This window comes from Bos grunniens, chromosome 12 (genome assembly GCF_055505025.1).
Source record: "Bos grunniens cultivar Pamir isolate PY7600 chromosome 12, Bosgru_T2T1.0, whole genome shotgun sequence".
Classification (NCBI taxonomy): Eukaryota; Metazoa; Chordata; class Mammalia; order Artiodactyla; family Bovidae; genus Bos; species Bos grunniens.
The window spans coordinates 8,991,711-9,018,398 of NC_141176.1; positions in this window are offsets into that span (position 1 = coordinate 8,991,711).

The window sequence follows — 26,688 nt, forward strand, 5'->3', positions numbered from 1 at the left end:
GGACTCCTGGGTCAGAAACAAGAGAAGGAAATCTTTTTGAAACTGGAGGGAAATTAAGAACTTTGTTGTTTCTATTGATTTGTTGGAAATAAGGAAACAGAAAATGTGTTTTTGAGAAAATGCAGTATCTTATGAAGAAAATAGTATTGTCTGCTGCAAGTAAAGAGGGGAAGCCAGGAAAATGGTAAAGGTTAGAAACAGCCACGAAAGGAAATAGAAGAGGGAACTAACAAGAAACGCAAGGAAAGTAACAGTGGAGAGTACTGAATACAGGGTTGAGGCTGGCAATAAAGTGTTAGAACTAAGAAAAGAGACAATTATGAACAATTCTCCCATTATCATTTTTGTTATCAGCAGGTTTTTTACAATCTTCCATGATCTATTTTAGTCATCTGTGCACATGGAACTATACAAATGCTTTCATAAAGGTGTGAGCTAAATTAAAATTAACAAGCGCATGATTGAAAGGGAGAGATAACGTGTTCATCTATTTTCATTTCTACAAACAGCAGAAAGTACTATATGATAATGTATCTATAATCAGACCACTATTAGTCCTTTAAATATGAGTCATAGTTTTCTTTCAGGGTATCTTGATTTTCAACATAAATATTTTCTGAAAGCTGGGTGTGTGTTTTAAAGAAAATGAAGTTTGTCTTATTCATGGTTGGGAGATTTGCATGTATTATATGATTGACACAGAAAGAAATATTATGGTGAACAATTTTATGGCAGATATGCCCAAGGCAATTCAGATGAGAGAATTAGTAACAAGGCAAGCAAAGGAAATTTCATATTAAATCTTTGTTAAATGGAAGTATAATTCATTAATGATTATATCATTATAAAAATCCATCATGCCAGTGTGACTTCTATGGCCTTGTTGAGTAAATTTTACATAATTTTTATGGTCTGAAATTGTGTAAAGTTAAACTTACTTGTGCCCTCAAATGTCAGATATCTTATGGGGCACCAAATAACTGGGGCAAAGTCTATAAACCATATTGAATTCCACAGGCATTTAAAAAATTTATAGAAAAAAAATAAAATCATATTCAAGTTCTTTACAAAGCATTTTGTTGATGATAAAACTAATGTATTCACATTAGGAAATCTGGAAAATAAGCACAACACCATGATTTTAATAGCCATTTCTCCTGTATCTCACCACGTTTGCTTTCCCATAGGTGGCATCTTGCTACATATAGCAAACAGGAATTTTACATTACAAACTCAGGTGAAATACCTCTGTATGTCTTTATTTCTTTTTAATAGACTGTCACTTCTGACTCTAGCCTCTATTTTGCCTGATGATAGCAAATTTGATGTAGCTATTTCAGGTTTATACTTGTTCCTTTTTAAATTTTAGCTTTCTCCAAACTTATTCAGACTTTGGTGGGAACATATGAGCATGTCCGTAACCTCCCTTGAAAATTGTTAAGATATAGCCCATTCTATCTCAAGGCTAGTTTCACAAGAGAAGAGAACACCTTCTAACTTTGCAATATCTCAGTAACATCCGTGCCATTTTAAGGTGAATAAGGAAAACAACGCATTGCTTTTCAGTCCTAATTTAAGCAGCTTTCCATGATACACACCAGATAGTACTCCTGTAAGCCCTGTCTACTGTATTTTGTCTACTGTAATATGGGGAGGTTGCTAGTAATCCTTGTCCCTTTTTTTTTAACATTTTCTTTTTTTATTCAAATACCACTCTGCTTACACATGGTGCAAAAACACCTGAATCAAAAGACAAATATAATCACATGTTGGGGCTTCCCAGGTGGCTCAGTGGTAAGGAATCTACCTGCCAATGCAGGAGACACAGGAAATGGAGGTTTGATCCCTGGTTTGGGAGGATCCCCTGGAGAAGGAAATGACAACCTACTCTGGTATTCTTGCCTGGAGAATCCCATGGACAGAGGAGCCTGGTGGGCCACAGTCCACGGGGTTGCAAAGTGTGGGACAGTGTGGGACATGACTGATGGACTGAGCATGCATGCAATCACATATTAAAGACTGGTCTTCAAACATCACAGCCAATGATGCTATGCTTGCCTGTGATCTCTTCACTCCAGTTCATTTCCAAGGGAAACCATACAATATCACAGTTATCCAAGTCTATGCCCCAACCACTAATGCCAAAGAAGCTGAAGTTGAACCATTCTATGAAGACCTACAAGATCTTCTAGAACTAACACCAAAAAAAAGATGTCCATTACATCATAGGGGACTGGAATGCAAAAGGAAGAAGTCAAGAGACACGTGGACTAACAGGCAAGTTTGGCCTTGGAGTACAAAATGAAGCAGGGCAAAGGCTAAAAGAATTTTGCCAAGAAAATGCACTGGTCATAGCAAACACCCTCTTCCTATAACACAAGCGACGACTCTATACATGGACATCACCAGATGGTCAATACCGAAATCAGACTGATTATATTCTTTGCAACCTAAGATGGAGAAAGTTTATACAATCACCAAAAACAAGACCAGGAACTGACTGTGACTCAGATCATGAACTCCTTATTGCCAAATTCAGATTAAACTGAATAAAGCAGGGAAAAACCACTAGACCATTCAGATATGACCTAAATCATATCCCTTATGATTATAAAGTGGAAGTGACATATATATATATATATATATATATATATATATATATATATGGTACTAGATCTGATAGAGTGCCTGAAGAACTATGGACAGAGGTTCCTGACATTGTAGAGGCGGCAGTGATCAAGACCATCCCCAAGAAAAAAGAAATGAAAAAAGGAAAAATGGTTTTCTGAGGAAGCCTTAAAAATAGCTTAGAAAAGAAGAGAAGCTAAAGGCAAAGAAGAAAAAATAAGATATAGCCATCTGAATGCAGAGTTCCAAAGAATAGCAAGGAGAGAAAGCCTTCCTCAGTCAACAATGCAAAGGAATATAGGAGAACAATAGAATGGGAAAGACTAGAGATCTCGTCAAGAAATTAGAGATACTAAGGGAACATTTCATGCAAAGATGAGCACAATAAAGGACAGAAATGGTATGGATCTAATAGAAGCAGAAGATATTAAGAAAAGGTGCAGTCCATGGGGTCACAGAGTTGGACATGACTGAGCAACTGAACTAAACTGAACTGAACCACTTCATTGCTCCTTTCGCAAGCTCAGAAAATGTTGATCATGTCTGAAATGAAGAACTTGAGATTTTTCAAGTTGCATAAAATTTATATTTAGCTTTCTCTGAATTTTGGCTCTTTTCTGTTTCAAAATGTTCATGATAACAGAACACTTCAGTTTTCTAAAATTGTGACCCGGATATGTCCTTATGGGTCATTTTACATTCTTTTGAGGTATTGAATGCTTTGAATTCAATGAAATAATAAGTCTCCAGTGTCTGAGTCAGGGATTTAACAGGAAAAAACAAATCCTTGAGATTGAGGATCGAAGCTTTTGAAAGGTGAGCCTGAGAGTCAGGAGCTCCTCCAGTTATCTGAGTCTTCCAGACCAGCAGAAACAGTCCTCCTTACCTTGAGAGAAGTAGCCACCCTTCTCCAAAGACATGACTGCATGGGAGCCTTTTGTCCTCCAACTCTATTCCTTAGCCTGTAACCAGGGTAAGGTGTTTGCAGAACCAGAGCTCTGAGAAAAATTAGCTTCTGTATTGGAGTTTCAGGATCTTTCCTAAATTCCAATGAGTCTCCAGTTATTTCCTTACTCCTTAACTATATAATTAGGCTAGACTGGAAGAATATTCATATTGTTTCCCTGCCTTAAAGAACAAGACTGTGATCATAGGAAGGGCCAGGTGCTTGCCCTTGAAACTGCAAAATATTATCAAAATATCCACTTACAATAAACAGCAAATGTTTGGAGAAATTATGGGGATTAATGCCACGCTTAATGATTTAAGGTATGGTGCTAAGTATACTCTTGTCCATTTTCCGATTTTACATCTGTAAAAATTTGTTGTATATTAGTGGAAGGTAATGAACTACAGTGAGCTGAATTAGGTGGAAACACCAACAATAGCTGTCCTATGTTTTAAGTATATTACTGGTAAATAACATACTGAAATATAACTCTTAATCTGGTAAAATGTTCTCTTCAGTCCTTAACAGTGTGAGGATTAAAGAAGAAAAGTTTACCTTCCCAAAGCAGAAACAGCAGTATGCCTTAAATATTTGGTCCCAGAGCTATGTCATCTCTTTCATCAGATAAAATCTAGTCAACTGAGACCTTGACTGTCTTGACATTCCTCCAATTATGAAGCTGTTCTACTATACTAATTGCAACATGCTAATTTAACCTAGTAAGCATGAAATGTCAAATACACTAGTTTCCCTGGTAGGACACAAGCCCGCCAGAGAGCCTGAAATAAGCTGCTTGATTTAGTGATCTGCCACTGGGGTGAAGGTTCTCTTCTGACAAATAGTCTGAGATATACTGGGACAATCCATCTGAAGGAAATGAAAAGCCATTACACCTTGCACCTCCCAATATTAAAGAGGAGTCTCAACATTTGGAAGGATATAAAATACATGAAGATATTGCCCCAAACCATTGATCAGTGGCTTAACAGACTAGTCATTTCAAATTACAGCAAATGAGAGTTTTATAAGTTCAGAATGCAACACCAGCTCCTATCACAAAGGTCTTATGATTCAGCTTATGATCTTCTAATATCCTAAGATGTTTAAGGTATCAATACTGAATAAATGTGCTGCATACAGTTTCTTCCTCCAATTCTCAGCAAAGGAGATATAGTGTAGACCCATCTAGAGTTCCACAATAAGTTTGTGCTTTCTTTGGAACACATTTTTTTTTTTTTTGAAAAGTTACTCCACTAATTTCAACCTCTGCTCAGCCCATCTACTGAATTTTTCATTTCAGTAAATGTACATTTAAACTCCAGAATTTCTGTATTTTTTGTGTTTGTTTTACTTTCCCATTTTCTATGGAGATGAACTGTTTCCTGATTTATCATTTATTCTTTAATTCCTTGAACAGAGTTTAATTTGGAATGGTGTATTTGTAAAGATGATTTGAAAATTTAGTTTGCTAAGTCCAACATCTGGACCTACTTAGAATCAATTCCTATTATCTATATATATTTTTTTCCTTTAATGAGTAGGGATGACATTTCTGTTTCTTTTGGTATCTTTTGATATGTCATAAAAAATGTAATATAGCAATTATGGATTCAAAATTTCCTCTTTAGAGTTCTGTAGCTGTTATTTCTGGAGAAGGCAATAACTCCAGTACTCCACTCCAGTGGAGTGCATCCCACTCCAATACTCTTGCCTAGAAAATCCCATGGACAGAGGAGCCTGGTAGGCTGTAGTCCATGGGGTCGCTAAGAATCAGACATGACTGAGTGACTTCACTTTCACTTTTCACTTTAATGCATTGGAGAAGGAAATGGCAACCCACTCCAGTGTTCTTGCCTGGAGAATCCCAGGGACGGGGGAGCCTGGTGGGCTTCCATCTATGGGGTCACACAGAGTTGGACACGACTGAAGTGACTTAGCAGCAGCAGCAGCTGTTATTTCATCTTTTATATTTGTTTAGATTTTAATTGAAAAAATTTTCTCCCCTATGGTGTACAGCTGGTGCTAATTTTGCTTAGAATTTTAAGTCATTTAAAAAAAATAATTAATGATTAAAAAAATCAAGGTTGGCATCCTGCAGGTTGTCACAGTTTCTGCATGACTTAGTCATCAGCCAATGAGTTGGGCTTTGAGGCTTTGAATATGCTCAAATACCTCATCTTCAACACTTTGCTGACTGGGCAAAAGGGCTGCAGATGCCAGCTACTCTTATCTGAATATTTTTTTATGAATAAACATTTCACAATTTGATGTTTATCAGATGTCGATCTCCAGAACCTCAAAATGGTTGTTTCAGACAATTTTGTCTAGTTTTATTCTTGATTTTGGGGAGAAGATTTACTAATATCTGGATTCTGCTATAGCTGGAAATCACAACTCTTCACTGACTTTTACTTTTCACCATATGCAGGAATCAAGAGCTCTTAACCATTAAACGGAAAGGAATTAATTTATTTCTTGATTAAAACATGGAATTGTGAAAATCTTAAGCATTAAATGAATAGAAAAGATACAAGCAGATATATGTCATTTCAACTCACTGACAGCTTGATTTCATCTGCTTTACTGGAATTTTACTTGATCCCAATACAAGTCTTTTTATCAAATTTCCTCTAAAACAGTTTGGTAATCTTGAAATGACTAAGTGCTCAGCAATGAGATTGTTAGGACAACAGTACTCTGGAGTACTAATGGCTTCAATTCACAGAAGAAATGGGGTGAAAACAAAAATGTAGGGTGAGGCCTATGGAATGAGATTAATTCTGGTGATTGCTATGATGGTGAATGAAGCAGTCAACTAAATCCAAAATGACAGAAGTCGTGTATGAAACAGAAAAAGATCAGGAAAGACATAGTGATAAAAATACCTGGAGAAGTGATCTGTTGAGATCCGTGTTTGTGGAACCTTGCTTCTGGTATGCTATTTATTTAGGTGAGGTAAATTAAACTCACACAGTTTAATTGGTCTTACAGTCAGACTCTTGTTGGATATTTGCAACCATAATAGTAGAGTAGACTAGGCACAAGTGTGACACATTGGGAAGCGTGTATTTTTTAGAAAATCTAACTAAAAGTCCAAACAAACAAACAAAAAACATCCAAATTTATCTTTTAAAGTTTCCTTGAAAGAAGTAAAAGTGAAAGTCACTCATTCCTGTCCAACTCTTTGCAACTCCATCGACTCTAGCCTGCCAGGCTCCTCTGTGCATGGAATTCTCCAGGCAAGAATACCAGTATGGTTTGCCATTTCCCTCTCCAGGAGAACTTCCCAACTCAGGGATCAAACTCAGGTCTCTGGCATTGCAGGTGGGTTCTTAAACTTCTGAACCACCAGGGAAGCCTTGGTAGTTGGTAAAATGTTTGCATTTAATACATATGTACAACTATTATCCTTGCCTTACCACTTCAAAATGTTGGTATTGCATGTAAAATAGTAAGCTATAGAAGCCATAATTACCCATTAATTTAAGCTCATAAGAAGTATCTGAAGGTTAATCCACTTGTGTAAAAATGCTTAATTTAATACAGCAAAACGTGTCACGTTGAAATGTTATTATATTCTACAGTTTCAGAGTTTCAGAAGAAGCACAAGCATCAAGCAAATTTTGTTGCAAACAGGGCATAAAACATTTCATATTCTACTAGGCAAATTCAGGTGGTATCTAAATTTCAAATGTAAAGTGTTATAATAATTATGGGAGATGCTCCTTTAATTGTTAATGAAGTTTTAAGATTACCTATATAAAATGTATAGCTATCATTATCTTGGTTTCCAGGGACACAGCATAGAACTTGATAGAGATTCTCTGCTGTTTTTATCTGTCTGAGTGCATTTATGCTTTTATGCCCTCCTACCCTTTTTTTTTTTTTTGGTTGATTAGCTTCCTGTGAGTCAGACTCCAAGGGGTAAAGTACAGTTAATCCCCTTTATATTGTCAATCAGCTACCGATTTGATGTGTCCCTAAGTGTTAAATGGTTAAGGAAATCACTTAAAGGTCAAAAGCAATGCCATTCTGAAATGCAATTGAAAGTGTGTCTTTCCGATTCCATTGTTTAAAATGGCCTCTCTGTGAGACTTGTTTTCCACTGGGACTACAAAATCACTCAATTTGAAAGATGACCTTAAATTTCTGCAATATCCCTTTTCCTTTGACAGCAACATCTAGAAAGTTTTCTTTTTTAGGAATGAACAAGCACACATTTGGTAAAGGTAGCATCAGATTCGCTCACACGGCAATAAAGAAGCAGCGGGGCATAAGAAATCAATTCATGGTCAGCCGCCATCTTTAAGTTCCTCACTCCTTGCCTTTTTTTTTTTTTTTTTTTTATAGAGGCCAAGTAAATAAATAAGTAAATATAGTAATCACTCAGAGTCACTTATGACAAGGGCTCTAGAAACACAGAGAAAAACATACACAATCAATTGATTTTTTTCCGTTTATGTCAGTTTTTGTGCCAGTGTTTTGATATTCCTTTCACTTTTTTGACTAAGATGCCTCTACAAAGCAAGAAGAGGGGAAAAAAAAAAAAGTATGCTTTCCCCAAAGAGCAGGATTTTCCTGTATTTTAAAATGTTAAAGCTTGCACATACAAAATTCACTCTATATAAGTTGCCTATATAGAAATCAGTTGACCTCTGAAATTGTCTGAATGTGTAGTATTTCCTCAGGGGAAACATTGCTCTGATAAGTATTAGTGGCTAAAATGGCGAGTTTATAGTGTGAAGCAATCATATTTACTGTGAGTACTGTAAGCATTTATCATGGTAGTTTGCCTATAGTAACTGCTCAATGAATAAATAATTGATAGTTTCCCATATGGTTAATAATTCAATTATTATGAATTATTTTCTCTAACAAAATGCCACAAAGTAAATGAAAAATGATTTAAAAGATTTCAAACCTTCAAGAATTATAAGAATGAGAAATAACATGATTTAAAGGAATCGACAAAATACTGAAAGCTAAGGAAAGCAGATGGTTAAATGATAACTAGCAAAGGGATAGTTTGAGCTCTAAAATTGGGGTAGGAGGTGGGACAGAAAGTTGAATACTGATCAAGCTGTTTCATACCACAGAACACTGGAGAAGTGAGATGACAGTGTGGGCCCAAAAGGGGAAAAATAATATTTGAATGTTTGTGAAAAAAAAAAAAAAACACAATTATGTATATGTTTATTTGGCCAGTAAGATTTACAAGCAAAGCGTCATTTGTGTTTACTGGGTTATGTCTCTAAAGAGATGAATTCATAAAAAGATGTTTAACACCGTAATTACTAGAAGAGAAGAGGGTTTTAAGTAAAGCTTAGAGGATCTTGAAATTATAGAGACTTGAATAGTGATACATTCATTCCAATGGATATTACTGTAAATCAGCTATATGCTAGACATTAGTTATTAGTTTTAACACTCCTGGAATTAAACTGATCTTTAGAAGGAAAGTTAACATGGAAGGGATATGATCGTTATTGTTTATATATATATATTTTAAGGTGAACGCAGAAATTTTAAATATTCATATAATATAAAAAATTGAAAAAATAAAATTGAATTTCAGCTAAGAGTAAAAGTCAGAAATGTTAAAAGTTGTCAATAATTTCATGGCAGCAGCAATTTGACAAAAGTTGATAGGGATTGAGAAAGTGAAAGTCACTCAGTTGTATCCGACTCTTTGTGACCCCATGGACTATAAAAGTCCATGGAGTTCTCCAGGCAAGAATACTGGAGTGGTAGCCTTTCCCTTCTTCAGGGGATCTTCCCAACCCAGGGATAGAACCCAAGTCTCCTGCATTGCAGGCAGATTCTTTACCAGCTGAGCCACAAGGGAAGCCTGGGGATAGCAAGCGAATCTTTTTTTTTTTTTCTTCCTGATAGAATGGAGAAGAACGAACTTTTTACAAGCTCTCCTGTATTTTGATCCTTATCTTCTGACACTGCATCACAAAAAGAAATTAAAGGCATCAAATGACCTTTCTAAAAGCATCCAAATATCTTAGCATACCTATGTCCTGAGAATTTTTGCATCTGAAGAAGACAGATGGCAACATTTAGCGGAGTTCTTAACACCAACATGGCTCTTATCTTTATTGGCCCACCATTGCCTCCAAATTCACCAACAGAGATTCTGTCAGCATGGGAAGAATTTAAGAATGTCTCTATTTTGTAAATGACTTCATAGAGAAAGGTTTAGATTTGGTGCATTAGGAAAAACAAGATGGACCCAGTGTAAAGCAATGTAGTTTATGGCACAAGTTCCTGTATGACCACTAGTCAATAATGTTACTTTAAGTACCATTTTATTTAAGTTAATGAATATTCAACTCAATTCACTATAAAGAAGAAAGTGATTTTACTTTCATTGTTCTTTTAAGTAGCAAGAATTTTGCACACATTATTTATTTATAAAAAACCCCAATATGTATAATAGAAACATCATCTATATGGAATTCATATTGATATATACTATTATATGTCCAGTGTTATAAATATGGATTAAATATTCTCAGTATTTGCATATCATCTAAACTAAAAGCCTGAGGATACTAAGATTTGCTTTAGATTCACATTAGCAACTTTATGGTAACTATGATAGGTAAAGTAGGGGTGTTTCAAAGACATTTACAGTAAGTTCAGTCACCCAATCATGTCTGACTCTCTGAGACTCCATGGACTGCAGCACACCAGGCTTCCCTGTCGATCACCAACTCCCAGAGCTTGCTCGAACTCATATCCATCGAGTCTGTGATGCAGTCCAACCTTCTCATCCTCTGTCGTCCCCTTCTCCTTCTGCTTTTAATCTTCCCCAGCATCCGGGTCTTTTCCAATGAGTCAGTTCTTCACATCAGGTGGCCAGAGTATTGGAGTTTCAGCTTCAGCATCAGTCTTTCCACTGAATATTCGGGACTGATTTCCTTTAGGATGGATTGGTTGGATCTCCTTGCAGTCCAAGGGACTCTCAAGAGTCTTCTTCAACACCACAATTCAAAAACATCAATTCTTCCATGATCAGCTTTCTTTATAGTCCAACTCTCACATCCATACATGACTACTGGAAAAAAACATAGCTTTTTTGATGGAAGTTGGACATGGTAGAATGGAAATCAGAGTCATTAGTTCTCCTTGCATCTTATTAAGTCTTAAATGCATGGTCAGTTATCTAACTGTATCTTGGTTCATTAAGGATGCTATAACAAGCTACTGCAGCTTGACAAACTTCACAAAAACAGACATTTATTTCTCACAGTTCTGGAGACTGGAAGTCCAAGATCAGGAGGCCAGCACAGTCAAATGAGGGCTCTCTTCTATGTGACAGACTTTTCTTTCTGTTTTCACATAGCAGAAGGGGGCAAGGAACCTATCTCAAGCCTGTGGTCCATCCTCATGACCCAATCACCTCCAAGAAGTCCACCTCCCAGTGCCATGACATCAAGTGTTTGGTTTAATGTTTACATTAATATGATTAAGATTAATGCTTAATGTTAATATAAATTTGTGGTGATACAAACATTCAGACCATAGCAAATTGGAAATTTTAAAATGATAATACTAAGCTATGGGGAATAATATAACTGATTAGTAAAAATGGAGCAAATTACTGAAAAAAAAAGAAGAGAAAATGTCAAGATTAATTAGGAGCAGAGAGGCAGAGAGAGTTTTCCCTAAACCAACTGCATTTTTCTCAGAAAATATTATCAGTGAAACTTTGACCTGAAAGTCCCAGAAGACTCACTGAACACTTTACTTAGTTCTAAGTATGGAGAACAAAGAGCTTCAAGGCATTTCAGATTTGTACTCTGCTTGTAAGTGAAAATTATACTCACCTCTAAGTGTATCAAATGCCCAACATAGCTTCCCCAAAGACATGGAACATAATATAAATGGAGAAACCAGATTATAAGTTTATAAACCAGGCTCTATACAAACCAAGGCTCCAAGAAATTGAATAACTCCTGTTGGTCCTAGAGAAATGCTGATAAATTATTAGACATGTTTGAAGTATATTTAGTATTAGTATAGAAATCCTGGGTGAATTTTCAAAGTCAACATCCTAATATAATTGTAGAGATGAATGAAAGATTGATATAAATAATATACAGATTTATATTTAAAATGAAATATCAAAAGTCATAATCCACATTTGTAAAATATGGATGATTTCAGTAGCATTTTAAAAAATCAAATAATAAAAATCAACCAAAAATATTCTCTAATATGCTCCTGAAATATTAATAGAAAATGTTCATAGAAATGTAGAATTCATGTTTCCATCCTATCAGTAAATATGTAATTAAAATTTATTTCAACATATTCAATTCAAACACCAGCATATATAGCAAAGAAATGAAAAAGAGACATGCTGCCTTAATTGATAGAATTAAGCTAAAGGATATTTTGAACTCTAAAACTGTAAGTAGTTTCAAGTCACAGAGCTTTATAGTAAGAATATGTTGGTAATGACCACTTGTATATGTGTTTTGTTGGTTTATATGAGGTGTTTTTCTTGAATTTAAAATTGCTAACTTATTTATTATTTATAACTTTTCGAGGTGAATCCCAGCCTTTTACAAAATGTGGTGCCCCGTGAAGTTTGCTGTTTTTAAGCTCAGATAGATTAAAAATGCTAACTGAGTCCATCACTGACTATAATAGGGAATCAACTCTGAGTACACAATGTCTTAAGGTCAAAAGTCAGATGATCCCATGAGAAATTTCAGAGAGAAAAGAAACGTTTTCTGTTTATGTTAACACTCTGGCTTGTTACTGTGGGTTTTCTAGAAGTTTTAATAAAGTCGGTGTGTGTTACCTGTGTGAGTTACTGAAGTAAACATTTTTTTTTTTTATGATATGACATGATGATCTTTCTTGCAGTGTATCTGTGTTTACCATTTTTATGCCATTGTGACTCTATATATCCTTTATTTCATCACTCCCTTGGTGCTGCAGCTTATTGTTCAAGTTAAATAAAAACACTAGCAAAGAAACAAAGAAAGTGCTGTAATCTTCTGACCCTCAGGCTGACAGTTCCATATATTTTGAAGTAAATAAAAATACAGAATCAGGATTATGAAACAAGCATGCACTTCAGAGAGATGTTTCATAAATTTATTGCTTGACTGTGTCGTGCAGCTGCCATAGTTTTTGATGGACAAGGACATATAACAGGAGAATGAAACAAAGATAGTGGCTCAGTGTAATTCAGAGATAATAACTACCAGAAGATACAATTGTTCTGCAAATGTGAGATTATTGGTTTCCTAGGGATTTATTAATTTGGCATATTCTTAATCCTTGCCTTCTGTCAAAGAAGAATATTGTCACTCAGACGATGGGGTCTCACTCATTTTGTAAAGCGTTCAGATCATCTTTTTCATTTATATCTGAAATTCATCCAGCAGTTGAAAAAAGGTCCCTGCTGCACAGCAGTCAGTCACCTACAATGAATGTGAGAGCCCATGTCCAGGCTTCAAATGTCACCACATTGCCATCTTACTGTGAATGACTGAAATTTACTTCCCGTTGTTAGCGGTGCTGAAAATTGCCATGGATTTCAGCAGTTTATAATGTATTGTCTAAACTGAAAACATTTCCCAGATTGAATTGACCTTTTAGAAAACAGCACTTTCATCCTCAAAATGCAGGACTGTTGCAATATTTTATTCAAAAAGGTTATTTAGTTATAAAACTTGGGGAAAAGAGTAAGGAATTAGAACTGAGTCTATCTCTCCATATAATGCATTGCTGTCAAAAAGTACAAAACAAAGACCACTGAAGATGATTCAAATGCTACTGAGAATAGTGTACTGTGAAAACCACATCTTTCCTGTCTGGATAGAAAGAAGCAACCCTAGAAGTGAATGCCGGTTTTATCCTGTACTTTTAATTAGCCTGTCATTTTGTTCAAAGAGGGAGGGGAACATTGTCAAGTCTGTTGAATTCCTCTGAAGAAAATATAAATCTTAGAGAAAATGTATCCATACAACAGTGTACTTCTTCTTCATCATAATGTTTGTATTTTAGGGGATGGATAAAAGGCATAATACAAAAACAGATAGGAAGAAATATTAAGGATGTATCAAATTCAATGACTTCATTAGGTCAACAAATAAGCAAAGGGAAAAAAATGAAAATTGGTCACCTCAAGTAATTCTAATGAATTTGATTTTACATGGTTCTACTACAAATATGGTTCACAAGGCTAGAAGGAAAAAAAATCATCCAAAAACATAGAGAAACAACTTGATAAAATATAGCCAAATTGAAAAGCTTCTCCTATTCTCTGTTTTTCCCTTTCTTTTCTCCAAACACTTGGATGTTGTCCATGATGAGAGAATAAATAGAATATCTCCTGAGTCAAATATTTTGAATAGCAAACTTAAAAAAAAATTGTAAAGTATTTTAAATGCACTAAATACTAAAATGAAGTTATATTTTCTTTAAGAAATGCCTTTTAATATTCAAAAGACACTTGAGAACTTCTTAGTATTTTAGTATCATTTTTATAAACACAATTATCTTTGAATCATCATAATGCTAAGGTCCACTGCATTTTATTAGTTTCCATTTCATTCTTTCTGCAAGAAAGAAAAGATTCCTCTTCCTGAGCCTTTGGATTGTGTTTCCTTCAGTGCTGTGCCCTGCAGTTTCATGAATGCATCTGTGTCTATTGGAACTCTGGCTGTTAACCCCATCGAGGCAGGGATATATCTTCCTGTTATATTTGGTTTCAAAAGCACAGAGCAAATGGGACTCAGATAAAAACTGACAATGGTGAAGTTGATGGCAATGACAGTGCTTGTAATCTCAATAAAAATTTCATAAAAGAACATCTTGAAAAAGTGAAAGTTTAGTCGCTCAGTCGTGTCCAACTCTTTGTGACCCCATGGACTGTAGACTACCAGGCTCCTCTGTCCATGGGATTTTCCAGCAAGAGTACTGGAATGGGTGGCCCTTTCCTTCTCCAGAGGATCTTCCAGACCCAGGGATCGAACCCGGGTCTCCCACATTGTAGGCAGATGCTTTACCATCTGAGGGAATATAATATTGATACTTTACATAAGTGAGATGATAACCTTTGGATTGTAGCCCACCAAGTTCCTCTGTCCATGATATTTTCCAGGCAAGAATACTGAAGTGGGTTGCCACGCCCTCCTCCAGGGGCTCTTCCTTGATCCAGGGATAGAAGCTGTGTCTTTTATGTCTTCTGCATTGGCAGGCGGGTTCTTTACCACTAGAACCACCTGAGAAGCCCAATTAATAAATAACTACTATTATAACTGTTGCTCCCTGAATCCCACTTGACAAGCAGATTCTGTAATGCCAAAGAATATGCCTGCCAATGCATAAGATGCAAGAGAGGTAGAATCCTTAGGTCAGGAAGATCCCCTGGAGTAGGAAATGGCAACCTGCTCCAGTATTCCTGCCTGGAAAACTCCATGGACAGAAGAGCCTGGGAGGCTACAGTCCATGGGGCCACAGAGAGTTGAGTAATGGAGCAACTAAGCACACACACACACACACACACACACACACACACACACACACACTGTTATAATTGCATATATGATATAGAACAGTATCAACTAAGGTTAAGCTAATCTAGCAAGCAATCTTTTAAAGTTTTTTGGAACTACTTTTCAACCACATAAAAACCCAGCAACTTATATGACTGATAATTTTTAGAGAACTCAGAGGCTTCAGAGATCAGTTTCTATAGAAATCTCTGTATATTGGTTAGTGTCTTCCATAAAATTACTAGAGAGAGGAAAACAATACATGATTGAAAAGGATTTTTTTACATGATTAAACATCTCTTACTCATAAATAAAAAAATAACATGTTTTTAAATACCCACTTTCTGCCTAAACACTATATTAAGTGATTTAATACAAACTTTCATTGTATTCACATTAAGCATTTTCAAACCATGATGAATATAGTAAAAAAAATTCATTTTAAGATCTTGCTTGTATACTATATTAATTTTATTTCAACGGGGTCATATCTTTTAATAGTTCTACGTGTTACTTATTTTTCACTTTGTTTACTCTCTTATGTTAAGTATCTGAAGGTGTTAGAAGTGTACACTTAGAGAAACTTGGCAAGAGAGATGTGTTAAAGAATAACACTTTCACTGAAGTAAATGAAGCAAAATATTAAAATTTCTAAATAAAAATATGATTTATAGTAATTTAATGTCAATATAATGGGTATAATTAAGACAATTTTAATAATCTAAAATGTAAAATTGATATACAAAGCAGTACATGATGCAAAAAAGAGTTAAAATTATGGAAGTTATATTTAAGAAACATAAAACAAAAAACAGAGGATGTGAAATTCAGAAACAACTAAGGACAATGAAATTATAGAAGAAATTTTCCTAGATCTGACAAGATGTATGAGGTTTCACTACAGAAAGGCTATCCTGATCATTAAGTGTGAGTTGCTCAGGCATATCCGATTCTTTGCAACCCCAAGGACTGTAGCCCACCAGGCTCCTCCGTCCATGAGATTTTCCAGATAAGAAAACTGGAGTGGGTTGCCATTTTCTTCTCCATGGATCTTCCTGACCCAGGGTTCAGACCCAGGTCTCCCGCATTGCAGGTGGATTCTTTACCACTGAGCCCCCTGGGCCAGACCAAACTTTAAGTAAAAGAATGTGAAAGGCATATCCAGATTGCAATATGCATCAAGAATGAAGCCCATTTTGTTTTTTTTGTGTTTTTTTTTGAGAGGAAAAGAAGTGAAAAGAATCTGATAAATGAGAAGATTCCCTCATGCAATGCTCGATTCTAGAAAGCAGAGCTGAAGTATCATTAAAGGTATAAAATAAAAAAGGTGTTAAGCATAGTTTTCTATACTCAGCCGAACTGGGGTCAGTGTTTAAATAAAACCAAAATTAATGTAATGAATTTCCCTATAAGATTAATTTTTCTTACAACAAAAAAATTTTTTAAAAAAATTCAAGATAAAAATGTGAACTGTAAAGAAATTTGCCAAGAGATATCAATGATACATTGAGTTAATTCTAAATTAATATTGATTAATAATTAAAAGTAATTGGGTTGTGGTGGTTTAGTCACTCAATCCTGTCCAACTCTTTGTGACCCCATGGACTGTAGCCTACCAGGCTCCCCTTTCCATGACATTTACCAGGCAAGAATACTGGAGTGGGTAACCATACCCTTCTCAGGGGATCTTCCCCAGCCAGTGATTGAAACGGCATCTCCTGCATTGCAGATGCAAAGTAATTGATTACAATCTAAATATAAAAGTCAAAGTGTTTGCAATAAGGGAAATGATTATTGGAAAACAAAACATTTTTGTCCTTTTGAGGGGAGGATACTGTCCTTAACTAATAACTAATAACTAGGAAAAAATGAAGTTTTCAAATGTGTTTGGATAGATAAGGTTAAATATCAGTTACACAGTAAGGGAGTATTAACACACAAAGTAAAATTAAAAAAAAAATAAAGTTTGAAAACAAATATCTTGATTATTTCTTAAAATACTCTTAGAGCATTAAATTTTCTTAAGTTTTTTATTTTATTTCCATCCAAGAAATAAAATTTATTAGATTATCATTAGTGAAAATTTGTTGGTAATAATCTCAGTCAGTGGTGAAGGAATTTTTGGTTATCTAAAAGCACCTACATTTTACCTTTTTTTTTTTTTTAATATGAAGCAGCAGTAATGTTTATTCAAGGCAGAAATGTGAAGGAATTTGTCCTTGTTCCCTTTCCCCCTGGGAGGGTTCCTATTGATGAGTGATCCAATAGAAATTTTTATTTATTTATTTATTTATTATTTTTTTTAATTTTATTTTATTTTTAAACTTTACATAATTGTATTAGTTTTGCCAAATATCAAAATGAATCCGCCACAGGTATACATGTGTTCCCCATCCTGAACCCTCCTCCCTCCTCCCTCCCCATACCATCCCTCTGGGTCATCCCAGTGCACTATCCCCAAGCACCAGTAAGTTCATAAAAGGGCTTCCCAGCTGGCTCAGTAGTAAAGAATCCACCTGCCAATGAAGGAAGCACAAGAGATGTGGATTCAGTCCTTGGGTAAGAAAGATCCTGTGGAGTTAGAAAATGGCAACCTGTTCCAATATTCTTGCCTGGAAAATTCCATGGACAGAGCAGCCTGGTGGGCTACAGTCCATGGGGTCACAAAGAGCAGGATACAGCTGAGCGACTGAGTACATGCACACACAGATGTTCATAAAGGTCACTCCCTTCACCTTGTCCCAGCCAGGCCTGCAATGTGGCCTGGGGCATTCTCTGCTGGCAGCATGAACAATTAGTCAGAAACCAGTACAGAACTTGCAGACCCTGAGGACCTGGGACTGCTCAGGCCACTGGCTTTCTACTATGGGTAGTTGTCTCTTGGCAGAAAGTCTAACCCTTAGATGGGTTGACTAGTTAATCCAGGAATGTTCAGTCCCTGCTCTGCAGATGACCCATTTACCAGGTTTCTATGTTGTTCTGCCAGAATCTGAGAGATAGATTTGAAAAGAGACTTTGATGAATAATAAGATGCTCTGTCTCTTGCTGTTTGGTGCAAAGAGTGGCCTCAGATGCAAGAAGTAAAGCAGCCCTTGAACCTAGGACATGACCTCCAGAGACCAGGTAGCCTGTAATAGAGATGGGCTGGCTGGTGTTGGCAGGGAGCTCACTCTCTTTACTGAGTGCCCGAGTAGTGTGGGGCTGGAGAAGATTACACAGGAGCATCTTGTTCACCGTTTCATTTTTTGCCACTCTTTTCAGGGGATCCAGAAGAAAGTATCCTCTCACTTTGGGAGTGACAGTAACAAGTTATTGATGCAGCTCTCCTTTGAAACTGGGCCTGAAAAATGATGCCCTTGGCTCAGTTGGTCTAGAACTTGTTGGTGAAGAGAGGCTCAGGTAGCTCAGTGGAAATAGAAGTCCAGCAGCTTAGGGATGGCAATGACTTTCATCTCTTTCATTTCTACTGACACATCCTAGTTATTGTCATCAAAGACCATCATCAGGGATGAAGGTGGATGAACATTCTGGACATGGAGTAGACATCCACATTCTTTGTACTCTGCAGCTCAATCTCCACCATGCACTGAATCATGATTTGGGGCACCTGGGGCCTCTCCCTCAGTGACCACAGTGACCATGGCTGTGTTGACTTTGAACACTCGTTTTTGTTTTGTAAAAAAGTTTTTCTTTGAGCTCAACTCCTTTCTGTTGAACTTGAGTGAGAACTTCAGTCCCACTCACGGTTATAATCAGCTGCCACTCTTTGTCCTCGAAGGTTTGGGGATCCAGTTGGGGCTGACACTTTCCCACTCTTGTCTGTGCTCTTAGTGTCCTACTTGGTGATTTTTGTTTTGTTGTGACCCTTTTTGGAACACAATATAGCCAGGGTTTGGGAGCATTCCAGCTCGATCTCAAGCATCTGGATCCAGATTATAGAGAACCTTGGTCTCCCGCATTGCGGGCAGACGCGTTACTGTCTGAGCCACCAGGGAATCCCCCTGTAGAGACACATCTATGCTTTATTCACAGCGTATCCAAAAGATATATTTGTAGAGATATAGAGATAGAGATACAATTTTTTTTTTTCTCTTTAGCTCAGTGGTGAAAAATCCACCTGCATTGCAGAAGCAACAAGAGAGTTTGATCTTGAATTTGGGAAGATCCCCTGGAGGAGGACATGGCAACCCACTCCAGTATTTTTGCTTGGAGAATCCCATGGACAGAGGAACTGTGTGGGCTACAATCCATGGGGTTGCAAAGAATCAGACATGACTGAAGCAACTTCACATGTACACATTGATATAAATATGGATTTGGATACAGATATAGATAAATGACAGATAATTTAAATGGATAGTCTCTGTATTTAATTATTAATACTGTTATGAAGTATTGTTTGTTTTCATTACTATGTAGTGGTTTGTTTTCATTATTCTTTAGGTAGCCAAACTTTTTTTCTCTCTTACCTTAAGATATATGTATATTTGACCTTTTTTATGCACCATAGATTTTACCAGAATATTTTTGCACAAAGATATTTTTGCTTCAGTAACCCTACTTGAACTAATTTGTTTTCTTATCTGAGACTTGTGTCAAGTCTGAAAAATTCTTAGCCATTATCTCCTCAAATATTACCTACTCCATTTCTTTCTTTAGCTCTCTTTGACCTCGAGAAGACAGACGTTTGTCTTTTATTTTATTGTGTATACTTTTCAACTACTGTTCCATGTCTTCTGTTTTTTTCTTTTTTTGTCCCTGTTTTCCATTTTGGCTAGCTTCTTCAGATCTAACTTTCATTTTATGAATTTCCTATAGAGCTTTCCAAATATTTACTGACATTTAAGTTCAATAATAGTATTTTAAAAAGGAGACATCCTTGTTTGTTCTTATTCAGATGAATAAAGTGAAAGTTGCTCAGTTGTGTCCCACTCTTTGCGACCCCATGGACTGTACAGCCCATGGAATTCTCCAGGCAAGAATACTGGAGTGGGTAGCTTTTCCCTTTTCCAGGGGATCTTCCCAACCCAGGGATTGAACCCAGGTCTCCTGCATTGCAGGTGGATTCTTTACCAGCTGAGCCACAAGGGACACTTGTTCAGATATTTCTGATTAATTTTATTTTAATTTATAAATCATTCAATATGAAATATTTCATATATACATGCAACAAATGATTTTTAACACCTCACATTGCACACTAAAATAAATTCCAGCTGCATTTCAGATAAAAATTACGAAAAATAAAAAGAATAAACCTTTTAGAAGAAAGAAAGACAATATCTAGTAACCTTGTAGTGTGTAAAAAATCTTAAACAGGTCACACATTCTGCCCCTAAAAGTCAAATTAATGGATGATGTTAAAATTAGAGCATTATTCATAAAATGGCAGGGTGAGAAAAGATCCTGTAACAGACTACTACAAATCAATGAAAAAGGTGCAGCACAATATAAAAGAGACAAGCATGTGTCTAAAGTGCATACCCAAAGGATCTACAAACATGTGCTCAACTCTGTCAGTCCTCAGGAAGATATGTCTGCCTCTCTCTCTCTCTCTCTGTCTATCATCTCCTATCTATATTTTTAAAGAATTTTATTTCTAAGTGTGATAGAGTAGTTCATTGCAAGCCAATGATCTTACAGAGAATACTAGAAATGTTACATAATCACAGAAATCATATTTTTATAGGTATAGAAAACTGGAAAAAATAGAAGACAAGGAATTAAAGTTCCAATGAGGGCAAACTATTTTAGAATTGAACTGAAATTTTCCAGAGGCCTTTTAATAAGGGAATTTACCAATTCTATGTGTAGCTAGAAATCCCGTGGACAGATAAGCCTGGTGGGCTACTGTCCACAGAGTTACAAAAGAATTAGGTGTGACTGGGTGACTAAGCAACAACAATAATGAGGCTGAACATCTGGGTGGGGCCTAGGCAGAATCAGCAGTTCTTTAGGTAGCTACACGAACGTATAGCTGGTATTATTCTCAAGACATTTGGCAAATATCATACCTGCTCTGGGAAGAAGGCTTCAGCTAACAAAGTAAGGTAAGCTAACAAACAACCTGCTCAAAGGAGGGTAAACATATTTAGAGGGCATGAGTGCTTGCAAAGTTAGAAATTGTAAGCTATGAAAATCTGAGCCCTAGAAGCAGAAGACTTGCAGAAGTCAACTCACTTCAGTTCAGTTCAGTCGCTCAGTCGTGTCCGACTTTTGTGACCCCATGAATCACAGCACTCTAGGCCTCCCTGTCCATAACCAGCTCCCGGAGTTCACTCAAACTCGTGTCCATCAAGTTGTTGATGCCATCCAGCCATCTCATCCTCTGTCGTCCCCTTCTTCTCCTGCCCCCAATCCCTCCCAGCATCAGAGTCTTTTCCAATGAGTCAATTCTTCGCATGAGGTGGCCAAAGTATTGGAGTTTCAGTTTTAGCATCAGTCCCTCCAATGAACACCCAGGACTGATCTCCTTTAGAATGGACTGGTTGGATCTCCTTGCAGTCCAAGGGATTCTCAAGAGTCTTCTCCAACACCACAGTTCAAAAGCATCAATTCTTCAGTGCTCAGCTTTCTTCACAGTCCAATTCTCACATACATACATGACCACTGGAAAAACCATAGCCTTGACTAGATGACTTTTGTTGGCAAAATAATGTGTCTGCTTTTGAATATGCTATCTAGGTTGGTCATAACTTTCCTTCCAAGGAGTAAGTGTCTTTTAATTTCATGGCTGCAATCACAATCTACAGTGATTTTTGAGCCCCAAAAAATGAAGTGTGACACTGTTTCCACTGTTTCCCCATCTATTTCACATGAAGTGATGGGACCAGATGCCATGATCTTCGTTTTCTGAACGTTGAGCTTTAAGCCAAGTTTTACACTCTCCACTTTCACTTTCATCAAGAAGCTTTTTAGATCCTCTTCACTTTCTGCCATAAGGGTGGTGTCATCTGTATATCTGAGGTTATTGATATTTCTCCCGGCAATCTTGATTCGAGCTTGTGTTTCTTCCAGTCCAATGTTTCTCATGATGTACTCTGCATATAAGTTAAATAAACAGGGTGACAATATACAGCCTTGACGTACTCCTTTTGCTATTTGGACCCAGTCTGTTGCTCCATGTCCAGTTCTAACTGTTGCTTCCTGACCTGCATACAGATTTCTCAAGAGGCAGATCAGGTAGGTTGTCTGGTATTCCCATCTCTTTCAGAATTTTCCACAGTTTATTGTGATCCACATAGTCAAAGGCTTTGGCATAGTCAATAAAGCAGAAATAGATGTTTTTCTGGAACTCTCTTGTTTTTTCCATGATCCAGCGGATGTTGGCAATTTGATCTCTGGTTCCTTTGCCTTTTCTAAAACCAGCTTGAGCATCAGGAATTTCACGGTTCACATATTGCTGAAGCCTGGCTTGGAGAATTTTGAGCATTACTTTACTAGCATGTGAGATGAGTGCAATTGTGCAGTAGTTTGAGCATTCTGAATTGGCATTGACTTTTTTGGAGATTGGAATGAAAATTGACCTTTTCCAGTCCTGTGGCCACTGCTGAGTTTTCCAACTTTGCTGGCATATTGAGTACAGCATCATACCATCATGATTATCTGGGTCGTGAAGCTCTTTTTTGAACAGTTCTGTGTATTCTTGCCACCTCTTCTTAATATCTTCTGCTTCTGTTAGGTGATACCATTTCTGTCCTTTATTGAGCCCATCTTTGCATGAAATATTCCCTCGGTATCTCTAATTTTCTTGAAGAGATCTCTAGTCTTCCCCATTCTGTTGTTTTCCTCTATTTCTTTGCATTGATCACTGAGGAAGGCTTTCTTATCTCTCCTTGCTTTTCTTTGGAACTCTGCATTCAGATGCTTATACCTTTCCTTTTCTCCCTTTCTTTTCATTTCTCTTCTTTTCACAGCTATTTGCAAGGCCTCCCCAGACAGCCATTTTGCTTTTTTGCATTCCTTTTCCATGAGGATAGTCTTGATCTCTGTCTCCTGTACAATGTCCTGAACCTCCATCCGTAGTTCATCATTATATTATTGAATATAATCAATCTGATTTCCGTGTTGAACATCTGGTGATGTCCATGTATAGCGTCTTCTCTTGTGTTGTTGGAAGAGGGTGTTTGGTATGAGCACTGTGTTCTCTTGGCAAAACTCTGTTAGCCTTTGCCCTTCATTCTGTATTCCAAGGCCAAATTTGCCTGTTACTCCAGGTGTTTCTTGACTTCCTACTTTTACATTCCAGTCCACTATAATGAAAAGGATATCTTTCTGGGGTGTTAGTTCTAAAAGGTCTTGTACGTCTTCATAGAACCATTCAAATTCAGCCTCTTCAGCATTACTGGTTGGGGCATAGGGCTGGATAACCATGATATTAAGTGGTTTGCCTTGGAAACGAATAGGGATCATTCTGTCATTTTTGAGATTGCATCCAAGTACTGCATTTCAGACTCTTTTGTTGACCATGATGGCTACTCCATTTCTTCTGAGGGATTCCTGCCTGCAATAGTAGATATAATGGTCATCTGAGTTAAATTCACCCATTCCAGTCCATTTCAGTTTGCTGATTCCTAGAATGTCCATGTTCACTCTTGACATCTCCTGTTTGCCCACTTCCAATTTGCCTCGATTCATGGACCTGACATTCCAGGTTCCTATGCAATATTGCTGTTTACAGCATTGGACCTTGCTTCTATCACCAGTCACATCCACAACTGGGTATTGTTTTTGCTTTGGCTCCATCCCTTCATTCTTTCTGGAGTTATTTCTCCACTGATCTCCAGTAACATATTTGACACCTAACGACCCAGGGAGTTTCTCTTTCAGTATCCTATCATTTTGCCTTTTCATCCTGTTCATGGGGTTCTCAACGCAAGAAAACTGAAGTGGTTTGCCATTCCCTTCTCCAGTGGACCACATTCTGTCAGACCTCTCCACCATGCCCCTCGCATCTTGGGTGGCCCCACATGGCATGGCTTAGTTTCAAAGTCAACTAAACCTTATCAAAACTAAAAATCAGACTTAGCCTACTTTAGTTCATGATGTGATTAAAGTGATCAACTCCTCATTCTATCTTCCTAATAAAGGGAATAGTAGGCCTACTTTGAAGTAAACTGACTAGAATCTCTAGGATCCATTAAAAAATAATGTCTCTTATTCATTAAAAACTTAGAAGTTATTTGAATATACAGGATCTAATAACCAATATTCCAGAGGGAGAAAAAGTGGGTAGAATCCACCAAAGAGACATTTTACAAGTATCAGGAAAGAACTTTAAAGCATCTATGATTAATAACTCTAAAAATAAACATATGTATGCTGTCTATTATTGAAAAGATAGACCATTTCAAATAAAACTGAAAGAGTTGATTTTGATAAAAAGAAAACAGTCAGACCTTGGTGGCAAGAAAGTTGTTTATTCAGATACAAGACTTAGACACACAAGATAAGTTGTCATATATCATGGTGGTTGTTATTGTTCAGTCAAGCAAGTCATGTCTCATTTTTTGTGATCCCATGGACTGCAGCATGCCAGGCTCTTCTGTCCTTCAATATCTCCTGGATTTTGCTCAGATTCATGTTGAATTCAGTCCATGGTGCTGTCTAAGCATCTCATCCTCTGCTGCACCCTTCTCCCCTTGCCTTCAATCTTCCCCAACATCAGGGAAAGCATCAGCGTGGGGGGCTTTTCCAGTAAGTCAGCTCTTTAGATCAGGAGGCTAAAGTGTTGGAGCTTCAGCTTCAGTATCAGTCCTTCCAATGTACATTCAGAGTGATTACCTTTAGGATTGAATAGTTTGATTTCCTTGCTCCCCAAGGGACTCTCAAGAGTTTTCTCCAACACACAAATTTGAAACCATCAATTCTTTGGTGCTCAGCCTTCTTTACATCCAACTCTCACATCCATACATAACTAATGGAAAAAACACAGTTTTCACTTTATGGGCTTGCTGGCCAAGAGATATCTCTGTTTATTTAATACATTGTCTAGTTTTGTCATAACTTTCTTTCCAAGGACCAAGCATCTTTTATTCTCATGGCTGCAGTTACTGGCTGCAGTGATTTTGCAGGCCAAGAAAAAAATCTGTCACAGTTTCCACTGTTTCACCTTCTATTTGACATGAAGTGATGGAACTGGATGCTATGATATTAGATTTTTTAGTGTTGGACTTCAAGCCAGCTTTCTCACTGTCTTTTTCACCCTCATGAAGATGCTCTTTATTTCCTCTTCACTTTCTGCCACTAGAGTGGTATCATCTGCTTATGTTAGGTTGTTGGTATCTTCCCCAGTAATCTTGATTCCATATTGTAACTCATCCAGTAGGGCATTTTGCATGATGAACTCTACGTATAAATTAAATAAGCAAAGTGAGAATATACAACTTTGTTGTACTCCCGTCTCAATTTTAACCAGTCAGTTTTTCCACGTCCTGTTTTAACTGGTATTTCTTGACTTGTATGCAGGTTTCTCAGTAGACAGGTCAGGTGGTCTGGTATTCCCATCTCTTTAAGAATTTGTCAGTCTTTTGTGATCCACACAGTCAAAGGCTTTTGCATAGTCAATGAGGCAGAAGTAGATGTTTTTCAGGATTCCCCTTGGTTTCTCTATGATCCAGTGAATGCTGGCAAATTGATCTCTGACCCCTCTGTCTCTTCTAAATCCCGCTTGAGCATCTGGAATCTCATGGATCATGTACTGTTGAAGCTTGGCTTGGAGAATTCTGAGCATTACTTTGCTAGCGTGCGAGATGAGTGCAATTGTGCGGTAGTTTGAACATTCTTTGGCATTGCCTTTCTTTGGGATTGGAATGAAAATTGACCTTTTCCAGTCCTGTGGCCACTGCTGAGTTTTCCAAATTTGCTGGCATATTGAGTGCAGCACTTTCACAGCATAATCTTTCAGGATTTGATAGCTCAGCAGGAATTCTATCACCTTAACTAACTTTGTTCTTAGTAATACCTCCTAAGGCCCACTTGTTTTCACACTGTAGGATGACCACACCATCATGGTTATCTGGAAAACTGAGACCTTTTTTGTATAGATCTTCTATGTATTTTTTCACATCTTCTTAATCTCTTCTGCTTCCTTGGTCCTTACCATTCCTGTCCTTCATTGTGCCCATGCTTGCATGGAATATTCCCATGATATTTTCAATTTCCTTGAAGAGATCTCTAGCCCTTCCCATTTTATTTTTTTTCTCTATTTCTTTTCATTGTTCATTTAAGAAGGCCTTCTTATCTCTCCTTGCTATTCTCTGGGACTCTGCATTCAGTTGGGTATATCTTTCCCTTTCTCCTTTATCTTTCACTTCTCTTCATTCCTCGACTATGTGTAAAGCCTCCTCAGACAACCACTTTGCCTTCTTGAATTTCTTTTTCTTTGGGATGATTTTTTCACTGCCTCCTGTAGTGTTATGAACTTCTGTCCATAGTTCTATAGGCACTAGCAATCAGATCTAATCTTTTGAATTTATTTGTCACTTTCACTATATTATCATAAAGGATGTGGTTTAGGTCATACGTGAATGGCCTAGTGGTTTTCCCTACTTTCTCAATTTAAGCCTGAATTTTACAATAAGA